This window comes from Dendrobates tinctorius, unplaced genomic scaffold, assembly GCF_039654945.1.
Source record: "Dendrobates tinctorius isolate UK_male_01 unplaced genomic scaffold, ASM3965494v1 ptg000160l, whole genome shotgun sequence".
Classification (NCBI taxonomy): Eukaryota; Metazoa; Chordata; class Amphibia; order Anura; family Dendrobatidae; genus Dendrobates; species Dendrobates tinctorius.
The window spans coordinates 7,464,473-7,484,250 of NW_027361827.1; positions in this window are offsets into that span (position 1 = coordinate 7,464,473).

Here is a 19,778-nt window from a genome sequence, read left to right on the forward strand (position 1 = left end):
ATGGACATGGATGTTTGGCCTTATCATCATAGGACCATTTTTGGAGCTTGTGGTTTTTGTACATTTTTCATTTTTCAAAATTTTGTGACCTTCATACTGTTTACATGTTTATATGTTTTTCATCAGCCCAGGAGTGCTGACTTGCACTAGGGGGGAATGTGGTGCCCCCAGGAGTATGGTCGCCACAATGGCATTGCCTTCCTCCAGGGAGGGTGATGTCATTCTTGGAAGCAATGAAGGGTCTCTCTGACAGTTAATCAATTTCATGCAACACAGTTCCCACTCCAGGCCAGCAGAGGGAGCTCTGAACCAGGATTGGGGGAGGAGCGCGCTCTGAGGGCCAGGAGGGGAAATAGTCAGTTGGTGTGAGGAGGGCCACGTTTGTAGATGTGTGGGGAGAAGCTGGGGGTTGAGCTGAGGAAAGAGAGCTCCCTCCCAGTGAGAGCGCATGATCTGGAGCCTGGTCTCCACGGTTGTATGGATACTGAAGATCCTGCAACAGAAACCAGAAGAATAGGAAGCTGTAAATGCTCTATTCCCAACTAAGACTCCGAGGCACAACAGCGACGGGTGAGTCAAGAGAGATAGAGGGCTACAGCTGCCTGCCATACGAGGTAGTTCTAAGAGACGTAAGAACGAGAAACTTCAGTGTAACACTGTACCTTATGTACCTCAAGCCAGCGCTAGGAAGGAGACTACACAACCCATCTGATAGAGAGATTCCTGAGTTGCTTCCAGGCTAGCCTGCTCCTGTGCCACCTGTAATCAGGATCCTGGACTGCGTTTGCCAAGTAAAGGTAAAGAAACTGCACCCTGTTGTGTCCTTTCCTCCTTCCTGCAACATCCTCAGCACTACTACATCTCTGTGCCAAACACTGCACCTTCTTCCTAACCCTTTATCTACACTGCCCTGGGACTACAACCCTACCTGTGGAGGGCTACAACATCATTGCTGCACTACACCATCTGTCCCAGAGAATCTGCTTGCAGCGTCGGCTTAACACCTCCCTTGCCGAACACCACAGGTGGCGTCACGAATCACTTATAAACTTTACTTCACCACTCAATCCCCTTTTTACATGGGCGCCCAGGGCCACGGACTGGGTCACCACTGCTGTGACATTCCCCTCTGAAGGACTGGTCCGGTACCGAGTACCCCACAGCCCTGGGAGGGCGACCCATAGATAGTCTGTTAAATTGTTCTGCAACGTTCAAGAGTCAATGCCTCCCATATTGGGAAGTTTAGTTTAAGAACTGTTTATTAAGCATTTCAAAAATTTTGTATGTTTCTTATTTGTAATATCTTTGTTTCACTTGCAGCCCGCGGACATGCTGTGTTTAACGGGTGGGTATGTGATGCCCCTGAGGGTTTAGTCATCAAAGAGGTGCTGCACTTCCTCCTGAGGTGTGGTGCCCCACCATCCAGGTAAGATGGAGACACCTGACCACGCTCCAACACCTGCATCCCACACAACATATTAGTGTAGTAAAGCACCTTTGGTGGCTCCCTGCTTGGAACACGAAGAGTGCTGGGAGGTGGGTGGAGGTTAGTCTGCACAAGAGAGTGGGAGATTATTAGGACTAGGTCAGCCTGTGAGAGGAGATACCCTGAGAGAGATGGATTGAAGGAGGTGCTGCAGCAGTTTTCAGTGACCTGAGGCTGCTAGCACAGGAAAGAGATATAGATAGCCTGATTCTCCATAAGAAAGAAAGATTTGTATGGAACGTGAGGAGAAGAAGAGAACTAAGGACTAGGGTCAGAACAGGGCACTTCCTCAAGTTCTAAGCGCATGATCGGGGTCTGGTCCCCGAGGTTGTATGGATACTAATGGTCCAGCAGCAGATACCGGAGGAATAGAAGTTGTCACCACTTTATTCCCACACAAGACTTGAGGGCACAACAGCAACGTGAGTGAGCCGGGACTTGGTAGCAAGGAGTCCCCGAAGCAGGCTACAGCTGTCTGCCATACAAGTAGAGTTCAAAGGAACATCTTAAAGGAGGAACTTGGGTTTAACACACAACCACAAGTACTTCATTACAAGCGCTAGAAAGGAGACGTTCAGAAAAGGCATATATGTTGGCGGAGTGTTGGAATGGAGTACTTCATCTTGCCTGGAGGTTGGCTGAGCCCCTGACCTGGAGGACACAGCACCGAGGCAGGCACCTGTATGCACAACAGACTGTGAGTATGGCCGGGGTCACACTAACCGACGCAAAATACGGTCCGTAGTTTACAGGCGTAATACGGATGAATGACCCCTAAATAGTGCTCCGTATGTCATCCGTAAGCAAGGTGTGGTCACGTATTTTGCGCATGTCAGCATCCGTATGTAATCCATATAGCATCCGTATGGCGAGATTTTCTCGCAGGCTTGCAAAATGGACATATAATGGAGCCCAATGACAGGGTTTCTAACAGAAACCAAAAAATAGATATAGACACATATAATGCATATATATATATATATATATATATGTATTCTATGTGTATATATCTATTCTTTCGTTTCTTTATTAAAACTGTCAGTGTGAGTTTACTGTATAGCGCACTGAATTGCCGGCTTTGCTAAAAGACACCTGGTGCGTATTTCTCGCAAGTCACATGTGTGGTCCGTGTGTAATCCATATTTTTTGTGCATCCATAGACTTGCTTTGGCGTACTACTATCGTAGTACACTGACAATCGCAGCATGCTGCGATTGGCACGGACCGTAGAATACGGCCGAGAAATATACGGCTGTTGGGAGCTGCCCCATAGAGAATCATTGGTCCGTGTGTAATGCGTGCTTTTAATGCCTCTCACTCGTCCGTATTCCTCGCCAGTGTGACCCCGGCCTAAAGCTTTGGAACTACATGCCCTGATGTCCTCCGCTTATTCCTGTGCCAACACACCCAGCACTGCTACATATCTGTGCTTAACACTGCACCATTACGCTCTCCTCACTATCTCCCCATCTACACTGCCCTGGGACTACAGCCCTGCCTGTGGAGGGCCACAGCATCATTGCTGCACCACACCATCTGTCCCAGAGGATCTGTCTGCAGCGTCGGCTTAACATCTTCATTGCCGAACACCACAGGTGGCGTCACGAATCATCCACTTATAAACTTTAATTATCAGCCACACTATTTCCTTTTACATGGATGCCCAGGGCCACGGACTGGGTCACCGCGACCGTGACACTTCCCATTGAAATCAACGGGCCTGGCTCCGAGTACCCCACGGCCCTGGCGGGCGACCCACTTTCATCAAAGGAATTTTGGAATGTGTCAGATATTTTATTTAGTAGTATAAAGATGAGAAAGGGATAGGCCACAAAAGGGGATCACCTTGAGGCATGGACTAGCATAAAATCAATTCATTTTTATTGAACACAGATAGACAAGCATAAAACATATAAAAACCCATTAAAATAGTCACCCATGTGACATATATGCAGACAATACAAGGCTTATAATAAAGCCAACTGCCTGAAGCAATTACTTCACAATATAGTAACTTAAATATAAACCCTAAGATCATATAAACAGCATACCATTAAATACTGAGGGTATAAGGTACATTCAGTGCCCAGACAAAAAGCAGTATGATTTCTGAGTAAATATAAGCACATGGAAAATTGATTAAGGGTCCTATATGATAATACCCATAGTAATGGTTAGAAATCACTGCACAGCAGAGCACACATGGAGTGCAATCAGAATGGAAACATATTACCAAGGATGGCTACCACCCCCATATATAGTGCACAAAGTTTTAGAAATAGGTTTAAATGGCCAGCCTGCAAAGTATAATTAAGCAGAGTCCACAATATCAAGAACTAGACACTATGAATAAACAATGTGGTAGAGCAGACACAGAGCACATGAGAGTAGAAAAAAAAAATGGGCTATGATAGCCACCCAGGAAAAAAGGCATAAATTAGTAATATCTACAAAGGGAACCCATGTGGAGTAAAACCAGGCAGAGCTAGGACCCGACGTGTGTCGCCACCCTAAAGGGGGCTTTACACATATTGATATCGCTAGCAATATCGCTAAAGCGTCACCGATTTTGTGATGCAGCAGGGATATTGCTAGTGATATCACTACATGTGATACTTACCTCCGACTGGCTCCCCCGCTGGTTATCGCTGATCGCGCGAGATCAGCCTGGTCCATTTCTCGTCGTCAACTTCCTGCTGGCGCCGACGAGCGAGCCATGGACGCAGGCAGAAGATGCACACCGTCGCCGCGTCTGAAAGGTAAGAGGGACCGCCGAGCATTGCTGCGTCGCTAGTGAGATCTGCCTGTGTGGCAGCTCACTAGCGACCATTTAGCGATGCACTAGCGATCCTGACCGGGTCATATCATGGTCGGGATCGCTGGTGCATCGCTAAATGTAAAGGAGCCTTAGGCTACTTTCACACATCAGGTTTTCGGCGTCAGGCGCGATCCGGCGTCGTGCCGGAACGCCGGATCCGGCAAATGTTTCGTAAAACCGGATGTGACGGATCCGGTTTTCTGCCGGATCCGTCTTTTTCTTGACAGACAAAACCGGATCCGTCTCATCCGGTTCATCCGTTTTTCTATCCGTTTTTCGACGGATTACGCCGGATCCGGTTTTTAAAATTGACCCTTGTGGCCTTCCGAACGGGATTGGCTACTGGAAAACTATATATAGCATGTTCCTACAGCCCTTCTTTGACAGGTTGTAGAGGAGAAAGTGCAGGTTGGAGAGAAGAGCAAGTTACTGGCGAAGATGGATGTTGTCATTGGAAATATTTTGAAGAATTTGGCGGATTTTACAGCGGAGGCGAATCGTTTGAGGGTGATTGTTCTGGAGAAGGAGAGAGCGAGACAGCAGCACATCAGGCATCGTAGACGACGTTTGTGGATCCACCCCATCACAGCCAAGAGAATGACGCGTGGGGTCTATTCTACACTATGCATGGACCTTCGACGAAACCCGGATAAATTTTTTGGATATGTTAGGATGAAAATGGAGAATTTTGATTACTTGGTGGAGCGCATTGCACACCTCATAAGAAAAGCGGACACCTATTGCCGCTTCTCTGTTTCACCCGCAGAGCGTCTGATGGTGACTTTAAGGTAAGCCACATTTATTGGATATGCTCGCATCAGAGCACACTTTCACTGCAATCTTGTTGGTGGTAGTTTGCATCTCCAAGTGTTATAGGTCAGTTTTGGTATGTAATGCTGTGATTTAAAACTAATTTATTGTTTTTTAATTCCCCACAGATTTCTTGCAACTGGGGAATCCCTTTCGTCACTGCATTTCCAGTACAGACTCGGGATTTCCACCATATCTGGAATTGTGAAGTACACATGCCGTGCACTGTGGGACTCCTTAGCTGAAGAGTTTTTACCAGAGCCCACAACAGAGAGGTGGATTGAAATTGCTGACAAGTTTCAACAGATATGTCAGTTTCCAAACTGCTTGGGCGCTGTGGACGGGAAACATATCCGCATTGTAAAGCCAGCTGGATCGGGATCGGAATATTTCAATTACAAGAAATATTTTTCAATTGTCCTCATGGCCATCGCTGACGCGGAATACAAATTTATTGCGGTTGATATTGGGGCCTATGGCCGCTCCAATGACTCTCAAGTTTTCAAACTGTCTGCCATGGGGCGTAAACTGTATGGAAACACCTTCCAGTTCCCACCACCTAGACCGCTGCCGCAAACATCTGGTCCACCTATGCCATTTGTCTGTGTAGGGGATGAAGCCTTCCAGCTGTCAGAACACCTTTTGAAACCGTACTCTAGCAGAGGATTGACAAGACCAAAACGCATTTTTAATTACCGCCTCACAAGAGCAAGAAGAATGGTTGAATGTACCTTTGGTATTCTGACAGCCAAATGGCGGGTCCTATTGACTGCGATCAACCTCAAGACAGAAACTGTGGACGAGGTGATCAAAGCGTGCGTGGTACTCCACAATTTCGTTATCTGCAAGGAACCCATTTCCATTGAGGACACCTCTGAAGAAACCACCTTGCAAGATTACCATGACATTACCACTAGAAGTTCTGTGACGGTTTCAGTAATGAGGGACAATTTTGCACTATACTTTATGTCACCTCAAGGCAGAGTACACTGGCAGGATGACAGAGTGTGAAAGATTTGTGCCCAACCAAACTTGTGTTCCTTCTGTACCAACAGTATATACCTTTGCCAACCAAAGTTGGCTATCTTGTCATGGTCTCTATTTTTAGCTTTAGGCCACAGGTGTGTACCTGGTTGTGTTTTATGCAAAGTATTTCACCTTTTAACAAAAGTTGTGTACATTGTTAGGAAATCACCAACAATAAACACAACTTTTTAGGTGAAATACTTTGCTTCAAACACAACCAGGAACACAACTGTGGCAAAAAGCTAAAATTTACCCACAGTTATATACCTAGTTTTGAATACCATTTCACCTTTTAAATACCCTGTATTTAACCTTTTTCGCCGCAGAAAGAAATGACAGACAACCAGTGTAAAATAATTTAACTTTTATTGAAAAATGTTTTTTTTAGTAAACTTTTTTAAAATTTTAATAAACTTGTTTAATAAAACTTTGAAACTATAAAACTGAAACCATAAAACTGGTCATTTTTATTTAAATACACACATTATAAATCTGTGTAGTGTGTGGTGGAAATACTGCTGTAGGGGCTGCGGGACACTTCGACACTGGGAGTGTGGAGAGAGGACTGGGATCGTGGTGGGGAAGGAACAGTTAGAGGTGAAGGTGTGGAAAAAACTACAGAATGGGTGGACATGTGGGAAGCAGAAGAGGTGGTGGGTGGTGGAGTGGAGGGTTGGGCAGGGACTGTAGGAGCAGATGATGTTGATGGCAAGTTGTATGGGGAAGGAGTTTGGTACGGGGCAGGTTGCTGGAAGTGGGGAGATGTCTGGTACGGGGCAGGTTGCTGGAAGTGGGGAGATGTCTGGTACGGGGCAGGTTGCTGGAAGTGGGGAGATGTCTGGTACTGGTGAGGTTGCTGGTACTGGGGAGTTTGCAGGTACTGGGGAGGTTGCTGGTACTGGGGAGGTTGCTGGTACTGGGGAGGTTGCTGGTGCTGGGGAGGTTGCTGGTGCTGGGGAGGTTGCTGGTGCTGGGGAGGTGGATGGTGCTGGGGAGGTGGATGGTGCTGGGGAGGTGGATGGTATGTAATAGGAGGGGGAGGATGGAAAGTGGCTGGAGGGGGTGTAGATGTAATAGGAGGGGGAGGATGGAAAGTGGCTGGAGGGGGTGTAGATGTAATAGGAGGGGGAGGATGGAAAGTGGCTGGAGGGGGTGCAGGTGGAGGAACTACTGTGGTGGGAGGAGGAGGTTGGGAGGTAACTTGCTGGAGAGCAGCGTGGCATGAATGCATTACATGCATCTGCTGGGCAGGAGAGAGCGTTTCCATGCGCTCCACAACAGACCTGAAAAAGGTGTGGTTTGGCGAAGATCTTGCTTCTGAATGCATGGTTTGCAGAAGTGTCTTCACCTCCAGAATGCTGGAGTTGATCTGCTGATAGCCTGCGGAGATTTGCTCTGACAAGACTTTTAGACAGTTCTGGAAAGATGCATTCAGATGCAAGAACTCGGGCGCATAAGTCTTTTCCTGACCCCTCTGCCGCTGCCGCCCAGTACCCGCAGGTGTACTAGAGGTGGCAGGGGCAGAAGGGTGGGGTAAAGGGAAAGCGATCTCCTCACCAGCAGCTTCATGTAATGTAGGCGGCCACGATGCTCCTGTGCTGGTGGATGGGACAGATGGGTCGAATGTGTGGGAAGGCTGGGAAGGTGCAGATGTACCGGGGCGGTCGAAGTGTCCCTCGGTGCCGGTCTCCTCATGGATCGCCTCAGAAGGGTCCAATCGTGCAGGCTCCTGAGTGCTGCTCACCGTGCTGTGGAATAAAGAGAAAAAAAAACAATTAAAATACTGACATGGTATGGCCCTGGCTGAAAAAAAAATTTACATCTAACATTTTTTTTCACATGTGGTGTGTAATATTTACCTTCTGGTGACCATTGTTTCCCGGAGTAACGACAGGGCTTCTGCGTACTTGTACTTGCTCCTGCGTCCTCCAGATCCACTCGGGGCCCGCATCTCTTTATTGAACTCCTTCTTGAAACGATCCCTCACAGACCGCCACCGATTCACAATTCTGTTCCCTGAAACGAGAAAGGAGTGGTTAGTATACAACATCAGTGTTTCCCAAACTCCAGTCCTCATGGTCCCCAGGGGTCATGTTTTCAGGATTTCCATAGTAAATAGAAATCCTGAACACATGATCCGTGGGGACCACGAGGACTGGAGTTCGGGAAACACTGGTTTACATCAAGCAACCGGTACTGTATATACTTACGCTCTGTAATCTGGGCCCGAACATCGAGGTCCTCCCAGCGGCCCACAAGGAGCGAACAGATTTCCTCCCAGAGTCGTCGGGTAACGATAAGGTCAGCGTGGCGGCGGTCAGCCATATTCCAGAGCGGCTCCCTTTCTCTGACGAGATCGATGAGGTGGTCCACATCGAGTCCTCCATCCTCACCGTCAGAGTCGGGAGCACGCTGTGAAGGCTGTTAAAGAAAAAGACAAAAATAACATAATTAGGCTCCACAAAAGAAATGAAATAAAAAGTGCAAAAAAACAAAGCAAAAATATTTATACTTACACGCTGGTGACCGCCGCGTTGCTGTCGCCGACGACCCTGGGAGGCACTGCGAGAACCTCTTGGCCGAGCACCAGATTGGGAAGACTAGAGAAGAAAACAAAAAATGTTATGTCTTTGGATGTAGGCATTTGTTTGCTGTGTGTGGTCTGCAGAACATTGTTTTCTATGTGTTGTGTGTAGTGTGATGTTGTGTTTCTGCGTTTGATGCAAAAAACTTACCAATTGTGAGCCCACTCCAGGTGTCTGTCCACCCCTTCCTTCTTCTTCTGGGAGCGCCTCTTCATCTTGTGAATCCTGTTTTGAAATAAAAGGAAATGAATAGACATATATTACAGAGAAGATGGATTTTGGAAATAAAAACTTACCATCAAACGCTGACGATGCGAGGGAGGGCTCCCAGAAGATGATGTGCTGTCTTCCTGGTGGCCACACTCCATGCCTGTGGGTGGTGTTCCAGCTGCTGCCATTGCTGCTGCTGCTGCTGCTGCATCTATTGGGCGGCTGTTGAATAAAGAGAAACAAAGGGCCAATGAATATCTTGATATTCAATAGCCCTAGTTTGGAGGAATGGGGGATTTGATAATTACCGTCTCTCATCTGCTGCTTGCCTCCCCTCCTCAGCATGTTCCATTTGCTGCTCCATTTGGGGTGGTGGTGGTGCTGATGGTGCTGCAGTGGTCTCCTGCCTTCTCCTGCTTCGCTTGGTTGCTTTCTTGGGTGGCATGTTGGGTGTGGCTGTGGGTCCCACTGTCTTGCTTTTATATATGTCTTGTGGGCAGAGCTACTGAGCATGCTCAGACCAAAAAACCGGATCCGGCCGCCGGATCCGGCTTTCGCCGGATCCGGCGCATTGCGGCGCTCATAGGCTTTCATTGTGTGAAAAAGCCGGACGCGCCGGAACCGGCGTGTCCGGCTTTTTCGCCGGAGACAACGTTACAGTAGCCGTTTTTTCCAGACGCCGGATCGCGACACATTGCCGGATCCGGCGAAAACCGGATGAAACGCATGGCCATCCGGCGCAAATGCAAGTCACTGGGGGGGAAACCGGATCCGGCATTGCATTTCGCCGAATCCGGTTTCTGTCAAAAGCGCCGGATCGCGCCTGACGGCGAAAACCTGATGTGTGAAAGAGGCCTTAAGTGGCTTTCTCAGGATATTTTGTTTAGATCAAGATCTAATTAGGAGACCAATCATTTAAAATAATTACAGATGAAAAGCTCTGACTGGGATAAATTAGGAATGTAGTCAACATATGTAGTAGAACGTGGGGTATGAGAAATCATTCTGGGCTTTTGTTTATAGTGGGTTTCATTTGGTGAAGAATTTTCTGACACTTCCTCAGTGTCAGGGGTTTGGAGAGGAGTATATTTGCTGTTTTTATTATCGCCTGCCCCCGGAAGAAGTCACAAAGCCGAAACGTGCGTAGGGGCTGTGGCACCGCAGGTCTGAGGTAAAATTACTGCTACTCTTGTTTTCCCTGGCTTCCTCTTTTATACAATACTGACTTCAGTCTTATTATGTTTATTCCCTAGAACCTTTTTAATTATATATGTATGGTCTATGGTTCACTGAGGGGTGTTGGATTTATGACATTGCCTCAGATCTGTGGTTCCACTCTTTTGGTGCTTTATTGTCTGTTCACCCCTTTCTTCTGCTCTGCATTCTAGTACATTTTTTAACACTGTTTTATTATTTTGTAATAAACATAATTTTATTACTACTTTGGTTCTCTATGTGCATTTTTCTATATATGTTCTTATGCATACAAGTGTGTACTGGTCTTATTTAAAGAAAGTTCATACATCAATCTCTTATGTCTATTTAGGGTAAAATACCATAAGGCATTAGGCTGCTGAACACATGTCAAAACAGGGTAAACTTAAAAAATGCAGGCTACATAAATGCAATAATTAGAGTACAGTATATCACAGAAAGATGCACAGAAAATAATAAGATGATTCAAGTAGTTACTTTACCTATTAAGGTGCTTTACTGGTATATTAAAGTTCTTATTGCATAATATTACACCAATGAGTCATATGTAGAGTTGTGCTCCAAGTTTACATACCCCATCAGAATTTTTGCTTTCTTGGCCCTTTTTCAGAGAATATGAATGATAACACCAAAACTTTTTCTCCACTCATGGTTAGAGGTTAGATGAAGCCATTTATTGTCAAACTACTGTGTTTTCTCATTTTAAATAATAATAACAACACAAAACATCCAAATGACCCTGATCAAAAGTTCACATACCCTGGTGATTTTGGCCTGATAACATGCACAGAAGTTGACACAAATGGGTTTGACTGACTACTAAAGGAAACATCCTCACCTGTGACCTGTTTGCTTGTAATCAGTGTGTGTGCATAAAAGCTGAATGAGTTTCTGGGATCCAGACAGACTCTTGCATCTTTCATCATCCACTGAATTTTTGGATTGTGAGTCATGGGGAATGCAAAAGAATTGCCACGGGTCTACAGGAAAAGGTGGTTGAATTGTATAAAACAGGAAAGGGATACTAAAAGATATCCAAGGAATTGATATCTCTTCAAGCCATCAAGAAAGATCTGGAGGAGAATCAAAGCATGAATATTCTCCTTAGGCTCCCAGGATCTCTCCTCAGGTCCAAACCCCTTCCAGTCCACAAAGATCCAGGTCTTGCTTCTCGCCCTCTTCATAGCCAAGATGTTCTCCACCTCAAAAACATCATCTGAGGCAGTTGGCACTTGCGTGGTACTCGGATCCTTGAAGAAGTGGTTCAGGATAACCGGTTTCAGCAGAGAAACATTAAATTAATGTGGAATGCGTAATGAAGGCGGGAACTTCAATTTACAGGAAACCTCACTGATTCACTTCAGCACCTCGAAAGGTCCGATAAAATGAGGACCCAACTTGTAAGAGGGTACCTTCAGTCAGATGTACCTGGACGAGAGCCACACCTTGTCGCTGGGGCAGAAGCATGGAGGATCCAGGCGCCTTTTGTCTGCATGTCTCTTCATACGGGTGGAGGATGCTTCTAAAGTGGCTTTGGTATCCTCCCACAACTTTACAAAATCCCTGGAGAGGACATTAGCCACAGGAACATGAAAAGGAACCATCACCAAAAGAAGAACCTCGTGTTGCCAACCAAACACAACGTAGAAAGCAGATTCTCCCGAGGCTTCACCAACATGATAGTTGTACGAGAACTCAGCCCAAGAAAGTAATTTCACACAATCGTTGTGGTGGACATTAATGAAGTGTTGCAGGTAGTTGCCCAGTACCTGGTTGACATGCTCCCTTGCCCACTGGAGGATGATAGAATGAGGAGAAGTCCAAGACGATATCCTGATGTTTACAGAGAGCTCGCCAGAATCTGGAAGTGAACTGCGAACATCGACTGGACACAATGTGACAAGGAAAATCGTGTAGGTGGAAAATATGTTTGATGAAACTCTCAGCCAGTTCAGGAGCAGGCGGAAGAGAAGACAACGAGGTAAAATGCGCCATTTTGGAGAAGCGATTCACGACAACCCAGATGACAGTGCAACCCTCGGATACTGGAAAATCTGTAATGAAGTCCATGGCTATGTGCTGCCATGGACCAGATGGCACGGGTAACGTCAGGAGAAAACTGGTGACAAGCAGCCACGTAAGCATAGATCTCCCTGCTCATGGATGGCCACCAGTAGTGGGGAGAAATCAATTGTAGCGTCTTCCTTTCTCCCACGTGACCAGACACCTTGGACGAGTGGACTCATGACAAAACTTGCTCCTTCTCGGGTTCAGCCACAAGGGTTTTTCCTGGGGAATTCATTACAGGCTGACTGTAGTGACAGTAACCATCTTGGATGGTTCGATGTTGAATTGAGGATCCTCCTCTTGGTCTCCGGACAGAAAAGATCAAGAATGGGCATCAGCTCTGACTTTCTTGTCACCGGACCTGAAATGCAACAAAAAGTTAAAGCGGGAAAAAACAAAGACCACCTGACTTGGTGTGGATTAAGTCTCTGGGCAGACTGGAGGTACGCCAGGTTCTTATGGTCCGTGTTGATAACCACTGGGTAGACTGCGCCCTCCAGCAGATATTGCCACTCCTCCAAAGCCCTCTCAAGGGCGAGTATCTCTTGATCACCAATGGAGTTGTTATGCTCAGTAGGAGAGAAGACCTTAAAGAAAAAAACGCAGGACACACGGCGACCCGAGGAAGATTTCTGAGTGAGCACAGCTCCAGCCCCTGATGTTCGTCCTTTGAAGTCAAAGATGACCATGACTTCAGGGTTAGAAAAGAATTAATAGAGGGTCTGGAGGTGGCTGATGGGGCCAATCAGGGCCCTGAAGTTTCACCCACTTTTCCATCTACAGATTCGGGCCTCTCTCCTGATACACTTGAAGCTGGGCAAGAGGAGGTTGCATGTAGCGATGCCCAAATATTTGAGCAGCCACATTCACATTAAGGCGACGATGGGAACGTGTCACAAGAGGTAGATGATGATGAGACACAATTACCCGAAAGTCAGGAAGAGGTCCATTGTGCGGAATTGGAAGCGGAGGTGGTGGATGATATAGTAACTGACCCAAGCTGGCAGGAGGACATGCAGAGCGAGGACAGCAGCACACAGGGGGAGGGAGGCGTAACACCCCAACAGGCAGGAAGAAGCATTGTGTTGGCTGCGGACAGAAGACGGACAACCGTTCATCGTAACACCAACATGACGGAAGTTGCCAGGTAGGTCTTCCAGAGTCTGGTTGTTTTTTAAAGACTCTGCCGATAACCCATTGACCATTTGTACCACCTACTTACCATCAGCAGTGGTTGCAAAACTACCAGCCTGACCACCACCAGCATGATCAGGCACATGGAAGCAAAACACCTGACTTCATAAGCCAAACCCCAGGGTCAAGGAACAGTGTCTGCAGGTGACACCACTGCTTCTTCCACCGTTGTGCATGCAAGCCAATCCTCTGTCCATGGTGCCTGAGAAGATGCCTCCTGCCCTGCACCTGTCGTTGCACACACTCAACTAGCATCATCATCACGCTCGTCCACGTCCTTATCTCAGCGTAGAATTCAGTTGTCCATTCCTCAGTCCTTGGAACACAAGCAGAAATATGCTGCCAACGCCCCACAGGCCACACTACTAAATTCACACATTTCTCATCTGCTTGCACTCGTAATGCTGCTTTTCATGGAGATGCTTCTGCAACCTGATGGCGGTGGCCGTCCCAAGGTACTCAGTCCCCAGCCGCCAATATTTCTCCCGGTGTGCCATCCCCGCATTACACAAGTACGTGTCCCACAACATTAGCTGTGCCCTCAACAATGCTGTTAATTGTAAAAGTCCACCAAACCATGGACACGTGGACAAATACTTCTGGGCAGGGATGGTACATATCGCTGATAGCACACTGGGTTAACATAGTGGAAGCCGGGATCCAGTCGGACCTGGGGATGGAACACATCCTCCCGACACTGAGGATTGCGAGCCCTTAGTCAATCAGGGTTGTCCCCACAGTCTACAGCTCCTGCACCTCCTCCTCTTCAGTCTCCATCTCCGAAATGATCACATCAGTCACAAGGTGGAAGCACTGCAGCACTGCTGCAGCAGAGCGGCAACAGGGTGTGCTGAAGCTAATATGCTTAGGTGACAAACCTCACAATGCTGAAGAGTTGTGGACAGCTCTGAAAGAGCAGGCAGATCTGTGACTGACACCACTCAACCTACAATCATGTGTGACAATGGCCAGAACCTGGTGGCGGATCTGAGAGCTCACATACGTACCATGACTGGCCCATGTGCTTAATCTAGTTGTTCAACGGTTTTTCAAAAGCTATCCAGTGCTGCCGGTTCTGCTTGTTAGAGTACGCCACCTGTGTGCCCATTTTAGAAAGTCAGCTATAGCTTCCTCTCCATTGCCGTACTTCCGCAGCGTTTGGAGCTTCTGGCTCGCCAACTGTTGTGTGATGTCCCCATGTGTTGGAACTCTACACTGCAGATGTTGGAAAGGATTTGTGAGCAGAAGAGGGCCATTGTTGACTACCAGCATCAATAAGGTCATCGGTATTCAGTTCAGACTCAACACATAAGATCTCAGGAGTGGACAAGGATGTCAGACATACGTACCATCCTACAAAACTTTGAGGAGTCTACCAAGATGGTGAGCGGTGATGATGCCATAATTAGTGTTACCATCCAGCTTCTCTGTGTTCTAAAATGCTTTCTGCTCATAATCAAGGAGGATGCATTGCAGACGAAGCACGATGAGATGTATCAAAGAACCATACAGGGTGATTACACACAGCCCAGTCTCATGTCATCCCAACGTGGATTGGTTGACAAAGAGGAAGAACAGGTATTACTTTCATGCACTATAAGCTATTATTTCATGCACTATAAGCACAACTGTCATACCGTCTGTTCAGCGTGGATGGCCTGAGGACAGAGAAGAGGAGGAGGAGGAGAAGAGCATGGTTAGTCATCCTCTTAGTGAGGATACACAAATCTTGCCTGTTGGCAGTCTTGCACGCATGGCTCACTTTATGTTGCCCTGCCTTTCCCATGACCCTCATGTTCTCAAAATTTTGGGTGACAGTCATTACTGGTTGGTGACACTTCTAGACGCATGCTACAAGGAGATCTTTCAATCTCTTCTTCCAGAGGCAGGCAGGTGTAATAAAATGGTGCCGTACCTGAAGGCCCTTGTTACAGAATTATTAAAAAAATTCCCATTTGAAAACGCTGGTGGCAGAGGTCACAATTCATTGGGAAACCAAGGAGTACAGGCGAGAAAGACACAACTCCAATCCAGCAGAGGCCGGGGGAACACTGGCAAAGTTCTGTGAGAGTTTTCTCAGACCCTCCCATTGCAGTGGCCGTGAGGCGCGGGGTACTGTCACAAGAAGTGCAAAGTTTTGGAAGATGATGAGGGAGTAGTGTTGAGCATTCCGATACTGCAAATATCGGGTATCTGTGCTGACTGCGGGAGGTCTGTACGGGCCTGCCGGGGGCCTGTGCCGGCTGTCTGGGGACTGTACGGGCCTGCCGGGGGATTGTGACAGCTGCCGGGGTCTGTACAGGCCTGCCGGGGGCTTGTGCCGGCTGCCGGGGGTCTGTACGGGCCTGCCAGGGGCTTGTGCCGGCTGCCGGAGGTCTGTACGGGCCTGCCGGGGGCTTGTGCCGGCTGCCGGGGGGTCTTGTGTGTGTGCAGGCATCATCCGATGGGACTACAAGTCCCATAGGGCGATGCCTGCTACAATGACAGTGATTGACACATTAGCCAATGATGGGACAGTAGTAGTCCCATCATCCGGCTAATGTGTTGAATGTAAAAAAAAAAAAATATATATATATATATATATATATATATATATATATATATACTACATACATACTACATACATACTACATATATACTACATTCATACAGCATACATACATATATACTACATTCATACAACATACATACATAGTACATACATAATACATGCATACAACATACATACAAAATGTACAGACATACAACATACATACTACATACATACTACATACAACATACATACATTCATACATTCATACAATATATACATACTACATTCATACAACATACATACATAGCACATACTACATACATACTACATACATACAACATGCTACAGACATACAACATACATACAAAATACATACTACATATACACTACATTCATACTACATACATACTTCATATATACTACATTCATACATTCATACAGTACATACATACTACATACATACATAGTACATACTACATACATACTACATACATACAACATGCTACAGACATACAACTTACATACAACATACAAACTACATACATACTACATACATACAACATTCATACAACATACATACATACTACATACATACTACACATATACTACATTCATACTACATACATACATACTACATACTACATACATACTACATTCATACAACATACATACTACATATATACTACATTCATACAACATACATACATACATACTTCATATATACTACATTCATACAACATACATACATAGTACATACATAGTACATACTACATACAACATGCTACAGACATACAACATACATACTACATACATACTACATACATACTACATACAATACATTCATACAATACATACATATTGACATACAGTACATATAACACAGAGTACATACTCACCAATACTTGTCACATTGTTCCTCGAAGCCAGTGTCATCTATGAAAAAAAATGAAAATAACAAACAAGCCATATACTCCCTGATCCGCAGAAATCCACGAGTGTCCCACGCCGATTTCCCGTGGAGAACATCAGCATCAGCTGATGCGACCGCTCTCTACGGGGCTCCAGGAATCCAATGACGGAGGTAGGTATCCTTCCGCACTGTATTCCTCCGCCACTGTAAAAAAATATGCACTGTATGTCAATATGTTGTATGTATGTAGTAAGTATGTAGTATGTATGTATGTTGTATGAATGTAGTATATATGTAGTATGTATGTATGTATGTTGAATGTAGTATATATGAAGTATGTAGTATGTATGTATGTTGAATGAATGTAGTATATATGTAGTATGTATGTAGTAAGTATGTATGTTGAATGAATGTAGTATATATGTAGTATGCATGTTGTATGAATGTAGTACATATATAGTATGTATGCATGTTGTATGAATGTAGTATGTATGTAGTATATAGTATGTATGCATGTTGTATGAATTTTGTATATATGTAGTATGTATGTAGTATATATGTATGTATGCTGTATGAATGTAGTATATATGTAGTATGTATGCATGTATGTTGTATGAATGTAGTATGTATGTAGTATGTATGCATGTATGTTGTATGAATTTTGCATATATGTAGTATGTATGTATGTATGCTGTATGAATGTAGTATATATGTAGTATGTATGCATGTATGTTGTATGAATGTAGTATGTATGTAGTATGTAGCATGTATGTATGTTGTATGAATTTTGTATATATGTAGTATGTATGTAGTATGTATGTATGTATGCTGTATGAATGTAGTATATATGTAGTATGTATGTATGTTGTATGAATGTAGTATATATGAAGTATGTATGTAGTATGTATGTTGTATGAATGTAGTATGTATGTAGTATGTATGAATGTAGTATTTATGTAGTATGTATGCATGTATGTTGTATGAATGTAGTATGTATGTAGTATGTAGCATGTATGTATGTTGTGTGAATTTTGTATATATGTAGTATGTATGTAGTATGTATGTATGTTGTATGAATGTAGTATATATGTAGTATGTATGTATGTTGTATGAATGTAGTATATATGAAGTATGTATGTAGTATGCATGTATGTTGTATGAATGTAGTATGTATGTAGTATGTAGCATGTATGTATGTTGTATGAATTTTGTATATATGTAGTATGTATGTATGTATGCTGTATGAATGTAGTATATATGTAGTATGTATGTATGTTGTATGAATGTAGTATTATGTAGTATGTATGAATGTTGTATATATGTAGTATGTATGTATGTAGCATGTATGTAGTATGTATGTAGTATGTATGTTTTTTGGGTTTTTTTTACATTCAACACATTAGCCGGATGATGGGACTACTACTGTCCCATCATTGGCTAATGTGTCAATCACTGTCATTGTAGCAGGCATCACCCGATGGGACTTGTAGTCCCATCGGACGATGCCTGCACACACACAAGACCCCCGGCAGGCCCTCACAGACCCCCAGCAGCCGGCACAAGCCCCCGGCAGGCCCGTACAGACCCCCGGCAGCCGGCACAAGCCCCCGGCAGGCCCGTACAGACCCCCGGCAGCCGGCACAAGCCCCCAGCAGGCCCGTACAGACCCCCAGCTGCTGGCACAAGCCCCCGGCAGGCCCGTACAGACCCCCGGCAGCCGGCACAAACCCCCGGCATCAAATGACAACAGCGAAACATAACCTCAAATCCAGTGTCTTTTTTGGAGGTATATTCCCATGCACCTCTTCACACCCACACATGGGTATACGATCCCTGATTTTGGCTATTTGCTGTTATCCTCCTCCTTCTCCTCACCCGCATCATCCACCACCACTAGATGGTGACTGTGGTCCATGATGCAACAGCCAAGTTATTATGTTAAAGGATGTTTTTGATGCCCTTAAAAAAATGTCTACACACTATGTTGATGTATAACCCCCAGGGGGAAATATTTGTCGGCCCACTTAGTGTATGGGCATTACAAGTATAGTAGACCCGCTCCTTTAAATTGGGAAAAGATTTTTAGGAGGCCATCGTCCACTTCGCTTCAAACACCATCACTAGATCACCAGGGTGAACATGTTCCGTGATGCAACAGCCACGTTATTGTTTTCAAAGGGATGATTTTAGTGTCAGCAGAGTTCAGCTATCATTTCTTGTGCACCCCCAATGAGGAGTCCAAATAAATATCAATTTTAAAAAAATTATAAGAGATAGTCGTGGTATGACACTGCGCCCTGCCTACACTAGATTTTTTTTATTACCAGTAGAGTTGAGCGACTTTTGTTTTTTTATGGTCAAGTTTCGTTTCGTGAAACCCGACTTTTCCAAAAGTCGGGTCGAGCAAGATCGGCCGATTATAGGGAAAAGTCGGGGTCGTCCCGAAACACGAAACCCAATGTAAGTCAATGGGGAATAAAAGTCGGCAGTGAGAGGAGGACAGGAAACACACCTACAGTGCCCATTTGAATGCCAAAAGCATCAATTCTTCTTACTTAAGCTTGTCAACCTTAATTAACTTCATAATGCAAGTTACGCACTGAAAAATGGGGGTTATTTGGCTAAAGTTGTGGGGGGGGAGGGCTGGCTGCAGGTTTTCATGTGCCCTGGGCGAAAGAGCGCCCCTTTAACACATAATACCACAACTCATCATGCTCCGATATGGCAGAGAAATAGCGGTATAGTACAATGAAAAATACTTCACTTTTTACATCTCATGACGAGGCCCATCTATTTCTCCATACAGAATCATTGGTCCCATATAATGTTTGAAACAGTATATGATGAGCTCCACATAATGCTACAGTATATGTTGGTCCCCATGGATGAAGCTGCACTGTCTTATGGGCCCAAATAATGCTCCA